Raw genomic sequence first — 14737 nt, forward strand, 5'->3', positions numbered from 1 at the left:
TTGCATCCCTACTGTGGACCTGTTGAATCCAGGTGTTTGTGTTCTAACAGGGCTCTGGGATCCAAAACAAGGACTAATGTCAGAATAGAGTTTTATATTATGGGATAGATATCCTATTGATTATTAATATTGATGTTTGTGTGTCTGATGGTCCTGAACAGGACATGTGACAGCTGCAGACATGATGTGTCAACAGATTTATGTCCACAGAGTTAATAAACCTCAGTATTTGACTGTAGGTTAATGGTAGATGTTTCTTCCTCAGTCAGATGTGATGACAGTAGATGGAAAGGATTATTTACAGTCAGAGCAGGACAAAGATCACAGACATTTCAGACTGATCTCATGAAACTCTGTTGTATGTGACGCCAGTTTAGTGCATTGGGTGCGCTATACGTACGCATTTTCATCCTTTCACGTGTTATTAATGCCATTTGATGGCGTGTCAATGCACTAGCCGTTAATCACACTAATCACTAACTGCTAACCCTAACCCCTAATCCTAAACTTAACCCTAACTGCTAATCACACTAGCCGCTATCAGCGCTAATGGCGTGTTATTTTACGTAACATAAATATGCACACTGAAAGCTTATAATGCTTACTGTAACAGGCCAATTAAAAGTGGTGTATTATCTGTACGCAATTCCTGATATCACGTTGTACATTTAGAGGAAGAACATTTAAAATCAGAGTCATGGAGAAAAAAAAAATCAATGTTGGTATAAATTCAGTCCAAACCATCTGCGAGTCATTTTGGAAACAAAGATAATAATCTATAAATCTATCCCATAATATCCAACTGTATTCTGACATTAGTCCTTATTGTTTTGGATCCCAGAGCCCTGTTAGAACACAAACACCTGGATTCATCGGGTCCACAGACTGGGGTCCACATAGTGGATGAGTTGGACAGTTATAAATCTGAGGATAATGGTATGAGTTCTCACAGATGTGTTTGTGTGACAGTTGTGGTGCAGTGTGATGTGTGTGAGCTGTCAGGATATGACAGAGTCAGTGCAGGATGTTACACTACCAACTGTAACGACCATCTGACTCAGTCACCATGAGTCACACAGATCCACACTCAGACCCAAACAGGCCTCCATTCCAGACCACAGACGCACTGATAGAATCCACGTGGGTTTAATGTCACACAAGTACTCCCACAGCCTATTTTTAACAAACTGGGTCTGAAACATGTGGAATTAGATTAACATTGGACAGATCCACCATTCAGATGCAGTTTCACCACAATAACTGAGAAAAAAAGCTGAAAAGTAGCGTCTGAAAAGCCAACGCAGCGTCCTGATGAACTTTTACTGGTGAATTAGCGTGGTAGCGGTCTGAGATTAGGCGTGGATTAGCCCTGATAGAGTGACTGGGGCAGAATATCAGAGTGGATTACCAGGCTGTTTCTGAGCAGCAGCAGCAGAAGGACAGCTCACACACACACTCAGATGAAAACATTCGAGGCCATTAGCTAAATGAAACAAAAAGCCACTCTGAAGCCAATTCACAGCTTCACAAACAACAGAGTTTAACTGGTACTGGCAGCCCGTCCCACTGACATATGGACCATGTGTTTAACTGGCAAATCTGAGAGGCATTTTCAGATCTAATCCTGTACACAGACGGAAAGAAGCAACTCTGCTGTTCTGAAACATGTCCTGATACTCCGATCAGAACTGTGTAACTCATCCACGATGTGTCCAACGGTCTGTGGACCCGTTGAATCCAGGTGTTTCTGTTCTAACAATCCCAACAAAGGAACTAACATTATTTTTTAAAACCAGTGTTAAATAATAATAAATAAAATATAAGCAAAAAAGAAAAACAAAAAACTAAAATGAACCCCACAATATCTGCATTTGAATAAATACCTAAAAATATCCATACAGTACTTTTTAATATTGATATAGTATTGTCAAATGAAATATTGTGATATATTGCAGAACTGATATTTTCTTACACCTCTACTGTCACCATTCATGTTCCATTCGTCCAGTAAAGTGCATTCAGTCAAAACCCTTTTCCTACTGAAAACACAGACCTGTGCCACATTTATGAGAGGGTGGGATTACTGATCCAGACTGGATCCAAATGACACCGTTTTTACTCATAATCCTAACCTTCCATACCCTGAGTTATCTAGAGGAGTCCCAGCTGATACACTGCTCTTGTACTTCCCTATTTCTGAAAAGAATGAGCAGAAAAGAAACAACCCTGTTTGTATAAACCATGTCAGCAGCAGTTCTTCTGCGCTCTGGCCTTCAGTTCTTCACAGTGAGTCCATTAGTCAGAGTGATGAGGAAATGTGGACAGGAGTTCAAATCACTGCAGTTTATGAAACTCTTCCACTGGTGGTTTGGTTTTCACTCAGCCCACTTCCTCCTGTTTAACCTCCTGTCAGAGAACACGCAAGGTTCTAATAGTTTAGGATTTTTCATTCTAGTTTAGTTTTATTTAGTTTGGACTTGTTTTTCTCTAATTCAGTTCATTTTAATTAGTTTTTAGAGCAGGTTTGCTAGTTTTTATTAGTTTTTGGGTTTTTTTCTAAATGCTCAGTTGTAGTTCAGTTGTAGTTCAGTTGTAGTTTAGTTGTAGTTCAGTTGTAGTTCAGTTGTAGTTTAGTTGTAGTTCAGTTGTAGTTCAGTTGTAGTTCAGTGGTCTCTTTTCTCTTCTTCTCTGTGCTCCTATTCAAATCAATCCCAGACAGGACTCTGCTGCTTTAGTCTCCATGTTTCCAGGTAGAGTGGGGACCAGAAGACGACTGGAAACCACAAGTGAACACAAGTGACGGAGCAAAAAGTGTCGTATGGAGACAGCACAGAAAACTGAGAGAGACAAAGAAATCCATTTAACATCAATCTGACACTGACAAAGACGAAAACGAAGGGAATTTTATCCATAATTTTTAGACGTTTTAGTTAGTTTTGTAAACACACAATACAGTTTCAGTTAGTTATGTTTTGTTTTTTTTCTTTTAATTTTAGTTTTGATTTATTTCAGTAAACGAAAATGTTTTTTCAATTGTAGTTTTCGTCATTTCGTTGGTTTTCGTTAACGATAATAACGTTGATAACATGTTAAGGCTGCATGATCTGGGCCAAAATAAAAAAATACAGATTTTTTCCTCTAAAAATTTGATTTTCGATTTCAATTTCTGGGTAAAACTACAAAAGACAACAGAAGTTTTTTTTCAATCATTTTGTTCTTATTTTAGAAAATAGTAAACAAATTTTCCTATTTGCCAAAGTATTTGCAGCTCGTAGCGTGAGTCAATTATGTTCAACATGTTTTTGAACCCAGCCTTTTCTACTGCCCATTAGGGATGTAAACAATAGTCGATTATCAATGTCACTGTCTGTTCTGTATCCACTGGTTCAAGAAATCAATCATTAAGGAATATGACATGATTTTTTTATACCGTTAATGCCTTCTGAGCTAAATTTAGCAACTTTTCGGACAACCCCAGCAACTTAAAAAAAAAAAGCACCTAACAACAAATTTACCCACTTTTAAAATGTGTTTGTAAACTTTGGTCATCTGTTGTAAAGTGACTCAAACCCTAAAACAGTTTTGTATGTTGTCTCTTCTTGGTCCATTTCCATGGTTCATGTGGACTGAACATTCCAGATGTTCTGGTTCTAAATAGTCCTGTTTGACTGGGATGTGTCGTCATCTTTTCAGTGGAATGTAAGGTTCAAAACCAAACAAAACAGAAGAAAATGAAGAGAAAAACTCAACCAACAGACCAATAAACCAATCCCTAACCTCAGTACCAGGTCCAGAGGGTCTCTGTTGGGTCCCTTTAGCCGGTCCTCAAGTCCAGATACAGGAGGACACTTGGACCTGGGACATTAAATCCAACTAGAACTGACAGAGTAGAGTTCATCTGGAGTTCTAAACACATTTAGGCTGTTTTTATTCTCACTTGTTCAGTACAATTACATGAACATTTACAATTATGCAACTTAGGTGATGATGTCATTTATAAACTTCTACACACTTTTAGGACAGAAAACAGAAATTTTAAAATCTTCCTGATGGAATTTGAAAAATATTTTAAATCTTTAGAATTGATCTTTAACAAAAAAAGCACTAGCACCATGGCAATTTATAAAGAATTCTGTAAAATAGACTGAACTCTGATTTATTTATTTTTGCTAGATATTTTTTATACTATTATTTGTCTGTTCTGCTTTGTGTCTTTAAGTCTGTGCACTTTTTTTCTTAAATTTATTTGTTCAAATGCTTTTTGACATCTTGATGTATGTTTATTCATAATTCATACGTCTTATATTTCTAAACATTTTCAATAAAGTTGAGAAAAAAGAAAAAACAGGACAGAAAATAGACCCTTTAATACTGAGAAGGTGGACACACTGTGGGTCAGTGATGGGTGGTGAAGTGGCCTTTGTGGAACAGCAGAACCACTGACCTGCACATGTCCACAAACCAAATATAGGCCCACGTTGGCCTCCAACAGCTCAGATTTAGCACATCCTGTCCCACTTAGACGCCACGAACTGACACTTTTTACCTACACTCAAACCAAGGTTCTAATAGTTTTGGATTTTTCATTCTAGTTTAGTTTTATTTAGTTTGGACTTGTTTTTCTCCAATTCAGTTCATTTTAATTCGTTTTTAGAGCAGGTTTGGTAGTTTTTATTAGTTTTTGGTTTTTTTTCTAAATGCTTAGTTTTAGTTTAGTTGTAGTTCAGTGGTCTCTTTTCTCTTCTTCTCTGTGGTCATATTCAAATAAATCCCAGACAGGACTCTGCTGCTTTCTCCCAACTTTAGTCTCCATGTTTCCAGGTAGAGTGGGGACCAGAAGACGACTGGAAACCACAAGTGAACACAAGTGACGGACCGAAAAGTGTTGTATGGTGCTGCTAGCTAAAATTGCTAGAGTGAAATAAATCGATTTCATATCAATCCAACATTGACAAAATCAAAAACAAAGGGAATTTTATCCATAATTTTTATCCGTTTTAGTTAGTTTTGTAAACACACAATGCAGTTTCAGTTAGTTATGTTTTTTTTCTTTTAATTATAGTTTTGATTTATTTCAGTTAATGAAAATGTTTTTTCAATTCTAGTTTTGGTCATTTTGTTAGTTTTCGTTAACGATAATAACCCTGACTCAAACCCCTCCTTTTCCTGATGAACCGAGAAAAAACAGACTTTAACCGACCCCGGCTCCACCAGAGGACACCATGGGAACGAGAGCAAACAGCGAAGGTTCACCAAACGACAACAGCTCTGCATTACAGCTGTTCACAAGTAGGGCTGTGTATCGGCAAGAACCTGGCAGTACGATACAAATCACAATACTAGGATCACAATATGATATACCATGATACTGTTAAAAAGGCAATTTTTTGTTAAATCTACCCATGACAATGTTTGAAGGACATCAGTAAAAGAATTAGTGGAACAGAATGTTTAAGTAGAGATATCAAGATTTGATCAAATGTTTGACCATATTCCTGTGTGAGATGAATTTTTTCATTCATTTTGAACCTTAATGCTTCACAGGTTTTTGCTCCCAAAGTGCACCAGAATGCACCAAGAGCACGCAGAATGAAATGCTCAGAAAAGTTCAGGGGTTTTTTCTTTCCATACTTTCATCACTGTGGCAAGAATCTGGTGATACGATAGAAATCACAATACTAAGATCATGATAAGATATACCATGATATATATCATGATACTGTTAAAAAGGCAAAATTTTGTTTGTTTCTTTTTTTATAATGATTATTTCCTGGGAGAATTGAATTACAGCAGAAATCTGCACAGATACTAAACACATTTTTATTTGATCAGAACAGGAGCTAATGTTCTATCACAAAATGTTCAAACTGTGTTCAAACTGAAATTCTGTTTTACAGACATTCCAGTTTCAGATCCTGTTCAAATGTTCAGATTCTATTAGTTCAGAACTAACATCAGAGCAGTATTTGAGTTCAATCCCAACAAAAGAACTAATGCTGCGTTTCCACTACCTGGAACCAGCTCGGCTCGGCATTCCTGCAGACAGTTTCCATTACAAGATACTACAGACTTTACAGTACCTGGATGTGGCGCGTTACTTCTGTGTCGTCTGTTCAGAGTTGCTGATAAACTCACTTGTTGCGTGTTGTCTCATCTGAATTTTTACATCAGCCACCAAAGACTGAATCTCCTGGACCGACCATGGTGTAGTTTTGGGCTGTTCTCATGTGGATTAATGTACCGACAGGTTTACTGTCCACTTCTGCATCTGTTTTTTGTAAAACGGCGGGTCACAGAGAAAACTGTCTGACCAGTCAGTGGTCTGCAGTGTGTACACATCATGTTTTAGTATCTGGTGCCCAGTCCTGGAACCTCAGCAGAGGTGATACCAAAAAAGTAGTACCGGGTACCAGATTCCAGGTCCTTTTTCGTAATGGAAACGCAAAAAAGGCCGAGTCGAGTCGAGCCAATACCACGCAGTGGAAACAGGGCACAACATCATTTAATAAAAGAGTGTTAAATAATAATAAATAAAATATAAACAAAAAAGAAAAACTAAAAACAAAAATAAACCTCCACCATATCTGCATTTGAATAAATACCTAAAATTATCAATACAGTACTTTTTAATATTGATACAGTATTGTGAAATGAAATATTGCGATATATTGCAGAAGCAATATTTTCTTACAGCCCTAACTAGGACAGAGCAGGATTCAAACTGCCAACCCTTCAGTTCCTGAGCCTGAACCATATTCAACTTGATGTGACAGCTGAAGGTGAAAATAGTGAAAATCAAACAAAAAATCCAATTATACTCAGTGTAACATGATAATTAAAGCCAAACACAAAAAAGTTTTAAATATAATTTGTTTAACCCAGGAAATTAACTAGAAAAATACTACAGTTTGTGTAAAACTGCAGATCCAATTTACTATTAGGAATTAAAATGAAAAATAAGTAAATCCTGGTTTGTTCAGTTTAACATCAGAAAAATACTGAAAATCTGCCTGATTTACGTAAAACAAAATCAAAATACATTCAGTTTAACACAATAACTGCAAAAGAAGTTCATTCTGAGATTTATCAAGTTTTTCATGTGATAAACGACAAATAAATTAATAAATAAATGTGCAGTCAGTCAGTTGATTTGCCCTAAATCTGTCCAGTCTGAGGTTTTTAAAACTCTCATTTTCCTCTGTTTTTAATACGTCACTTATTAAGCTTAGCTACATTTAAGGCTCTCACTTTCTAATTTCTCTACTTCTCACAGCCAAATATTTACTCTTAACATGCCATTTTTTTCCCAGTAGAATTGAATAATAGAATAACTCTTTATTGTCACTTATAAAAATAATGAAAGTCAGTTTAGCAGCTCTGTTCTATTGAGCAGCACATTCTTAAAGTGCAAAAACACTGTAAATATAAACTATCACACAAAAATTATCCTGAAAATATATATTGAAAATATGCAAAACTACAAGGAAATGCTGAAAATATACAGAAGGCCAACTCTACAGCACAGACAGAAGAAACATATTCAACCTATTAAGGATATATACGAGGTAATAGGATATTAAATCTATGTCACAGGTGTTAAACATGCGGCCGTGGGCCAAAACCAGCCCACCAAAGGGTCCAATCCAGCCCATGGGATGAATTACTGAAATGTAAAAAAAAAAAAAAAAATACTCTGAAGATATTGAAAATCAAAGTCAAAATAGTTTTAATTCAGGTTCCACAAACAGACCAATTTAATCTAAAGTGGATCAGAACCAGTAAAATACTGTCATAATAACCTACAAATAATGACAACTGCCAATTATGTCTTTTTTGTTTTTAGTGTAAAAAAGGAAAATTAGATGAAAATGTTTACATTTATAATCTATCCTTTTACAAAAATGTGAATAAACTGAACAAATATGAACAACCTGAAATGTCTAAACAGAAATAAGTGTCATTTTAACAATATTCTGCCTGTTAGTAAATGTTTTTGTGTACTTGTAATTGGAATGTAAGTTGTAATGCACGTGTGTAAATGATAAACTGAGGCAGACTGTGGTTAAAATTGCACTTATTTTTCTTAAGACATTTCAGATTGTTCATGATATTCAGATTTTAAAGGAAACTGTGTAGATCAGGGCTCTCAAACTCACTTTCTTTCAGGTTCCACATTCAGCCCGATTTGATCTGCAGTGGACTGGACCAGTAAAATAATAACATAATAACATATAAATAATGACAACTGACAATTTTGTCTCTTTTTTAGTGTAAAAAAAGTAAAATGACATAAACTTGTTTACATTTACAAACTATCCTTTTACAAAAAATGTGAATAAACTGAACAAATATGAATAACCTTAAATGTCTAAAAAGAAATAACGGTCAATTTGACAACATTCTGCCTGTTACTAAATATTTTTGTATATCTGTAATTGTAATGTAAGTTGTAATGCACGTGTGTAAATGATAAACTAAGGCAGAATATGGTTAAAATTGCACTTATTTTTCTTAAGACATTTCAGTTTTTTCAGGTTATTCATATCTTTTTTGTCTGGATAATTTATAAATATTTTCATAATTTAATGGGGGTTTTTTGCACTAAAACAAAGACAAAAATTGTCAGTTGTCATTATTTATAAGTTATTCTGTTATTATTTTACTGGTCCGGCCCACTGCAGATCAAATGTGGCCCCTGAAAGAAAATTAGTTTGAGAGCCCTGATTTAAACAGTCACCCTTTCTGTCCTCATTTGTGTTTTTTTTTTTTTTTTTTTTTACAAAATACTCTATATTTGTCCCTCTCATTCTGTATGTTGCTTGTCTTTAACCTTAAAACTGCTTGTACAGATCCATTATATGTGTAGTAACGTGGAAAAACATTTATAGGCTGTTAATGATATTCAGATTTTAAAGGAAACTGTGTAGATGTAAACACTGTCTGAAAGTAATTGTACTTTTTATTATTATTATTTTACTGGTCTGGTCCACTTGTGGTCATATTGGACTGAATGTGGCTCCTGAACTAAAAGCCTTCATATATATGATTGTATTTTTATTTATCTATTTTTATCTTTACACTCAGCTCCATCAGTGATGAAACCATTTACTGACATTGTTTTCATAGTTTTAGTTCAGGTTCCACAAACGCACCAATTCAATCTAAAGTGGATCAGAACCAGTAAAATACTATCAGAATAACCTAGAAATAATGACAACTGCAAATTGTCTTTTTTTTTTTAGTTCAAAAAAGTAAAATGACAAGAAAATGTTTACATTTACAAACTATCCTTTTACAAAAAATGTGAAGAGAAATAAGTGTCATTTTAACAACATTCTGCCTGTTAGTAAATATTTTGTGTATTTGTAATTATAATGTACATGTGTAAATGATAAACTGAGGCAGAATATGGTTAAAATTGCACTTATTTTTCTTAAGACATTTCAGATTGTTCAGGATATTCAGATTTTAAAGGAAACTGTGATAGATAGATAGATAGATAGATAGATAGATAGATAGATAGATAGATAGATAGATAGATAGATAGATAGATAGATAGATAGATAGATAGATACTTTATTGATCCTGAGGGAAATTAAAGAAATGTAGATGTAAACACTGTCATAAAGTAACTGTACTTTTTATTATTATTATTTTACTAGTCCGGCCCACTTTTGTCACATTGGGCTGAATGTGGCCCCTGAACTAAAACCCTTCATACATACATACATACATATTATATACATACATATATATATATATATATATATACACATATATATGTATATATATATATATATATATATATATATATATATATATATATATATATATATATGTTTTTGTTTTGTTTTTTTTTCACACTCAGCTCCATCAGTGATTTAACCATTTACTGACATTGTTTCCATAGTTTTAGTTCAGGTTCCACAAACGGACCAATTCAATCTAAAGTGGATCAGAACCAGTAAAATACTATCATAATAACCTACAAATAATGACAACTGCAAATTATGTCTTTTTTTTAGTGTAAAAAAGTAAAATTATATGAAAATGTTGACCTTTCCACTGGTCCACTTGGACTTACAGTGGCCCCTGCAGTAAAACCCCTCATACATATTACTGTATGTATTTTTTTCCACTCAGCTCCATCAGTGATTTCACTTTTTTTTTAATTACTGACCCAGTTGTCCCAGTTTTCCACCAGTGGGTTTCACTTCATACTTGATGACCTCATCAGCTCCAGTTGAACTCTAACCTTCTCCATCCCTGGGTGGATTCTGGTCCACTTTAGGACCCGGACCCTCCGGTTCCGTCCACTCCCACAGCTAACACCGGAGGCTAATGCTAACAGCAGAATTAGCTCCGCGGCTAAAACTCTTCGGTGTCCCGCGGACCGCCCCCCCTCCCCCTGCCCCTCCCTCCCCCGCACCTCCACCTACCTCCTCCAGTCGTGTCCGGTGTAAAGCCCAAACCCGCTCCGGTTCTGTGGGGTCCGCCGTAGATCCGGTCCAGTTCGGTAGTCCGGTACAGCCGGTGTGCTGGACCTGTCCGGTGGCTCGTGCCCGCTCTGCTCCACTGTGAGTGGCGCCGTCAACTACCTTCAGCACAGATCCTCTATTGAGGAGACACGTCACTCTGATGAGTCACACGTGAGAGTCCAATCCTACTTCCGGTCTGATTAATGGTAAACACCGCGGTTATTATCGTTACTGTCAGTCTACAGGTGCGCAGTGTGATCCAGTAGACAATAATATACAACATAAAAATAGAAACAGCCGCTTTGACCTGTTTACAGAGTACCTACCACAGCCGTTCCCAGGTGTTTGGAACACAAACATGGACAGAGTGAGACCTCCTACTGTTTGTCCTCTGTGGTCCGAGCAGCACTCAGGTGTTCAGGAAGAGAACGGAGAGTTAGCACCGACTGGTGGTGGAGGGGGGAACTGCACCAGCACCGGGGTTATAGGGGAGGGGGGTCCAGGTGAGAGCAGGGGGGTCCAACTGCAGGAGGACCGGGACCAGGGAGGGTCCAACTGCAGGAGGACCAGGACCAAGGAGGGTCCAACTGAAGGAGGACCAGGACCAAGGGGACCAGGGAGGGGTCCAACTGAAGGAGGACCAGGACCAAGGAGGGTCCAACTGAAGGAGGACCAGGACCAGGGAGGGTCCAACTGAAGGAGGACCAGGACCAAGGGGACCAGGGAGGGGTCCAACTGAAGGAGGACCAGGACCAAGGAGGGTCCAACTGAAGGAGGACCAGGACCAGGGAGGGTCCAAGTGAAGGAGGACCAGGACCAAGGAGGGTCCAACTGAAGGAGGACCAGGACCAGGGAGGGTCCAACTGAAGGAGGACCAGGACCAAGGGGACCAGGGAGGGGTCCAACTGAAGGAGGACCAGGACCAAGGAGGGTCCAACTGAAGGAGGACCAGGACCAGGGAGGGTCCAACTGAAGGAGAACCAGGACCAAGGGGACCAGGGAGGGGTCCAACTGAAGGAGGACCAGGACCAGGGAGGTCCAACTGCAGGAGGACCAGGACCAAGGAGGGTCCAACTGAAGGAGGACCAGGACCAGGGAGGGTCCAACTGCAGGAGGACCAGGACCAAGGGGACCAGGGAGGGGTCCAACTGAAGGAGGACCAGGACCAGGGAGGTCCAACTGCAGGAGGACCAGGACCAAGGGGACCAGGGAGGGGTCCAACTGAAGGAGGACCAGGACCAAGGAGGGTCCAACTGAAGGAGAACCAGGACCAAGGGGACCAGGGAGGGGTCCAACTGAAGGAGGACCAGGACCAGGGAGGTCCAACTGCAGGAGGACCAGGACCAAGGGGACCAGGGAGGGTCCAACTGCAGGAGGACCAGGACCAAGGAGGGTCCAACTGAAGGAGGACCAGGACCAAGGGGACCAGGGAGGGGTCCAACTGAAGGAGGACCAGGACCAGGGAGGTCCAACTGCAGGAGGACCAGGTCCAGGGAGGTCCAACTGCAGGAGGACCAGGTCCAGGGAGGTCCAACTGAAGGAGGACCAGGACCAGGGAGGGTCCAACTGCAGGAGGACCAGGACCAGGGAGGTCCAATTGAAGGAGGACCAGGACCAAGGGGACCAGGGAGGTCCAACTGCAGGAGGACCAGGACCAGGGAGGGTCCAACTGAAGGAGGACTGCGGTCCAAACTTCAGGGTTCTAAACTCCTGTTCTTTCAGGTTCCACATTCAGTCTGATCTGATCTGCAGTGGACTGAACCAGTGAAATAAGAACAGAAGAACCTGTGAATAATCACAACTGCAGATTTGTGTCTGTGTTTTGGTGCAAAAAAAAACATTAAATTATGAAAATACTGACTTTTATAAATTATTCAAACCAAATAAAATGTGAATAACCTGAAACGCTGACATGTGTTCAGATAAATCAGTGCAGTTTTCTCAGTCTTCTTCCTCCACTTCTCATGAGTCCATGTGCATTCTGATCAGATCTACAGACTCTAAACTCTGAGGAACAGGAAGAAAAGAGTTCAGACTGCAGTGGGGGGTGGAGGTGCTGGGCCTGTAGACCTGCAGGTGTGTTCTGGAGGAGCAGGTGGGTGGGACACTGGTCTGCAGGTCATGGTGGTGGTTCACTGGGTCCAGTCTGTTGTTGTGGTCACTCAGGCACAGGAACACTGCGGTCCGAAGGCCAGATGGGAGGAGTTCTGTCAGTGAGGGCGGGTCCTGAGGAAGTCAGCATCTGCATAAAACCAGGGCCGTCTGAACGCATGGGCCTGACCCCCCCCCCCCCCCCCCCAGTATCTGTTTGCAGAGATCATGTATAATCCTAGTGGTTCTGTCTGTTTACTGAATTTGTGTCTCTCTTGCTTTTAAGTAACACACAAAACACAGTTAATGTGGTAAACATGAGCAGTACAGGTGGACTTTAAGATGAAACACAGTGGACGACAACACAGTCCTGACTGACTGTGGAGACTGAACACTGACCTGAAAACAGCTGAAACAATTAAACAACTTGAACTGATAAAATAATAATAATAATAATAATAATAATAATAATAATAATAATAATAATGGTTGAATTTGTCCTGAATTGAACCTTGGTTTCCTTCACGTCTCTGCTGTTAAACGTTAGTTCCACTGTTGTGTTTCTCATGGACACTTATTGTGACGCACATGAGTCCAGGCCACACCCCCAGTTGGATGTTAGTTCCATGTTCAGTTGGATCCAAATGAGTTTGAGACTGAGCTGAAGGATTAGAGGGAAGAGATGGAACTGGACTGGACCAGTTTACATCTGGAACTGGACTGGACCGGACCAGTTTACATCTGGAACTGGACTGGACTGGACTGGACCAGTTTACATCTGGAACTGGACTGGACTGGACTGGACCAGTTTACAAATCGGAACTGGACTGGACTGGACCGGACCAGTTTACATCTGGAACTGGACTGGACTGGACTGGACCAGTTTACATCTGGAACTGGACTGGACCGGACCAGTTTACATCTGGAACTGGACTGGACTGGACTGGACCAGTTTACATCTGGAACTGGACTGGACTGGACCAGTTTACATCTGGACACATTTATAGACAGATTTATATACTGGTGGGATTAGGGTTAGTATTTATAGATATTTTCATAAATGCTTTTATACTGTTGTAATTGTAATTTCTAGATACGTATTATATATATATTAATATATATATATATATATATATATATTTATATATATATATGTGTGTGTGTGTATATATATATGTATATGTGTATGTGTGTATATATATATATATATATATGTATGTATGTGTGTGTGTGTGTATATATGTATATGTATATATATATATATATATATATATATATATGTATGTATGTATGTATATATACATATATATATATATATATATATATATATATATATATATATATATATATATATATATATATATGTATAAACAGGGAGCTAATAAACTTCGCTTCTTCTCCTTTTTAAAAGACTCTTTTTTTGTGCATTTTTTGCTTCCTTTTCATTTCTATATTTTGTGCAAAGAAGTCAATCAGTAGCAACCAGGAAGCTTGTACCATTTCCACTGTTGAAAAAAAAAAAAAAAAAAAGTATATATATATATATATATATATATATATATATATGTCAAGGCCCGATTCTGAAGCGGGCCGGCCCAGAATGGAATTCTATTCTAGGCCGGCCTAGAATGGAATCTCTATAGGATTCCATTCTGGGCCGGCCCGGCCCAATTCAGAATCAGGCCGGCCCAGATTGGAATTCTCTTCTGACCCCTGACCCCATGACAAGAAGCAGTATGAACAATTAGAAACATCTGACATGTGTTGAATGAAACCTGGAGTAAAATATCAGAAAATTAATGCCGTTAATCTCATATTGTCAGAACAAAAGGATTAAAGACATATTATGTGCAAAGGGAGGTTACACTAAATACGACCACTTTGGTTTATATATCGGCTAAAATGTGCTTAGAGGTCTTATTTCTGTCTTTGTTCATAAGAAATCAATCTCAGTGAATCCAAAGGAACTTTGTGTTGGTAAATGACAGTTGTTCAAATGGACAGGATTTCAGTTCTGTTCAACATGTTGATGCTCATATGAACTATGTTTTCAGCTCAAAAATGAACCATTTCAGCACAATTAATGCTATATTTTCATGTCACAAATGGACAAGTTCTATTTGAACTGAACTGAGCTGAAAAACAAAACTTCTCTTCTTTTGGATTCC

At 38.6% G+C, this 14737-nt stretch overlaps 2 protein-coding genes across 2 annotated transcripts in view; one reads left to right on the plus strand and one right to left on the minus strand.

The window, feature by feature from the left end:
* Window positions 1-10592, minus strand: part of LOC115436823 (rho GTPase-activating protein 12-like) — a 146239-nt gene extending 135647 nt beyond the window's left edge. Inside the window, exon 1 of the mRNA XM_030159771.1 lies at window positions 10440-10592. The gene's annotated coding sequence lies outside the window, so the exon portion shown is untranslated. The remainder of the gene's footprint in view (window positions 1-10439) is intronic.
* Window positions 1-14737, plus strand: part of LOC115437017 (E3 ubiquitin-protein ligase TRIM39-like) — a 760370-nt gene that overhangs the window by 388466 nt on the left and 357167 nt on the right. The gene's annotated exons all lie outside the window — the stretch shown is intronic.

The sequence above is a fragment of the Sphaeramia orbicularis genome, chromosome 17, assembly GCF_902148855.1.
Source record: "Sphaeramia orbicularis chromosome 17, fSphaOr1.1, whole genome shotgun sequence".
Lineage (NCBI taxonomy): Eukaryota > Metazoa > Chordata > Actinopteri > Kurtiformes > Apogonidae > Sphaeramia > Sphaeramia orbicularis.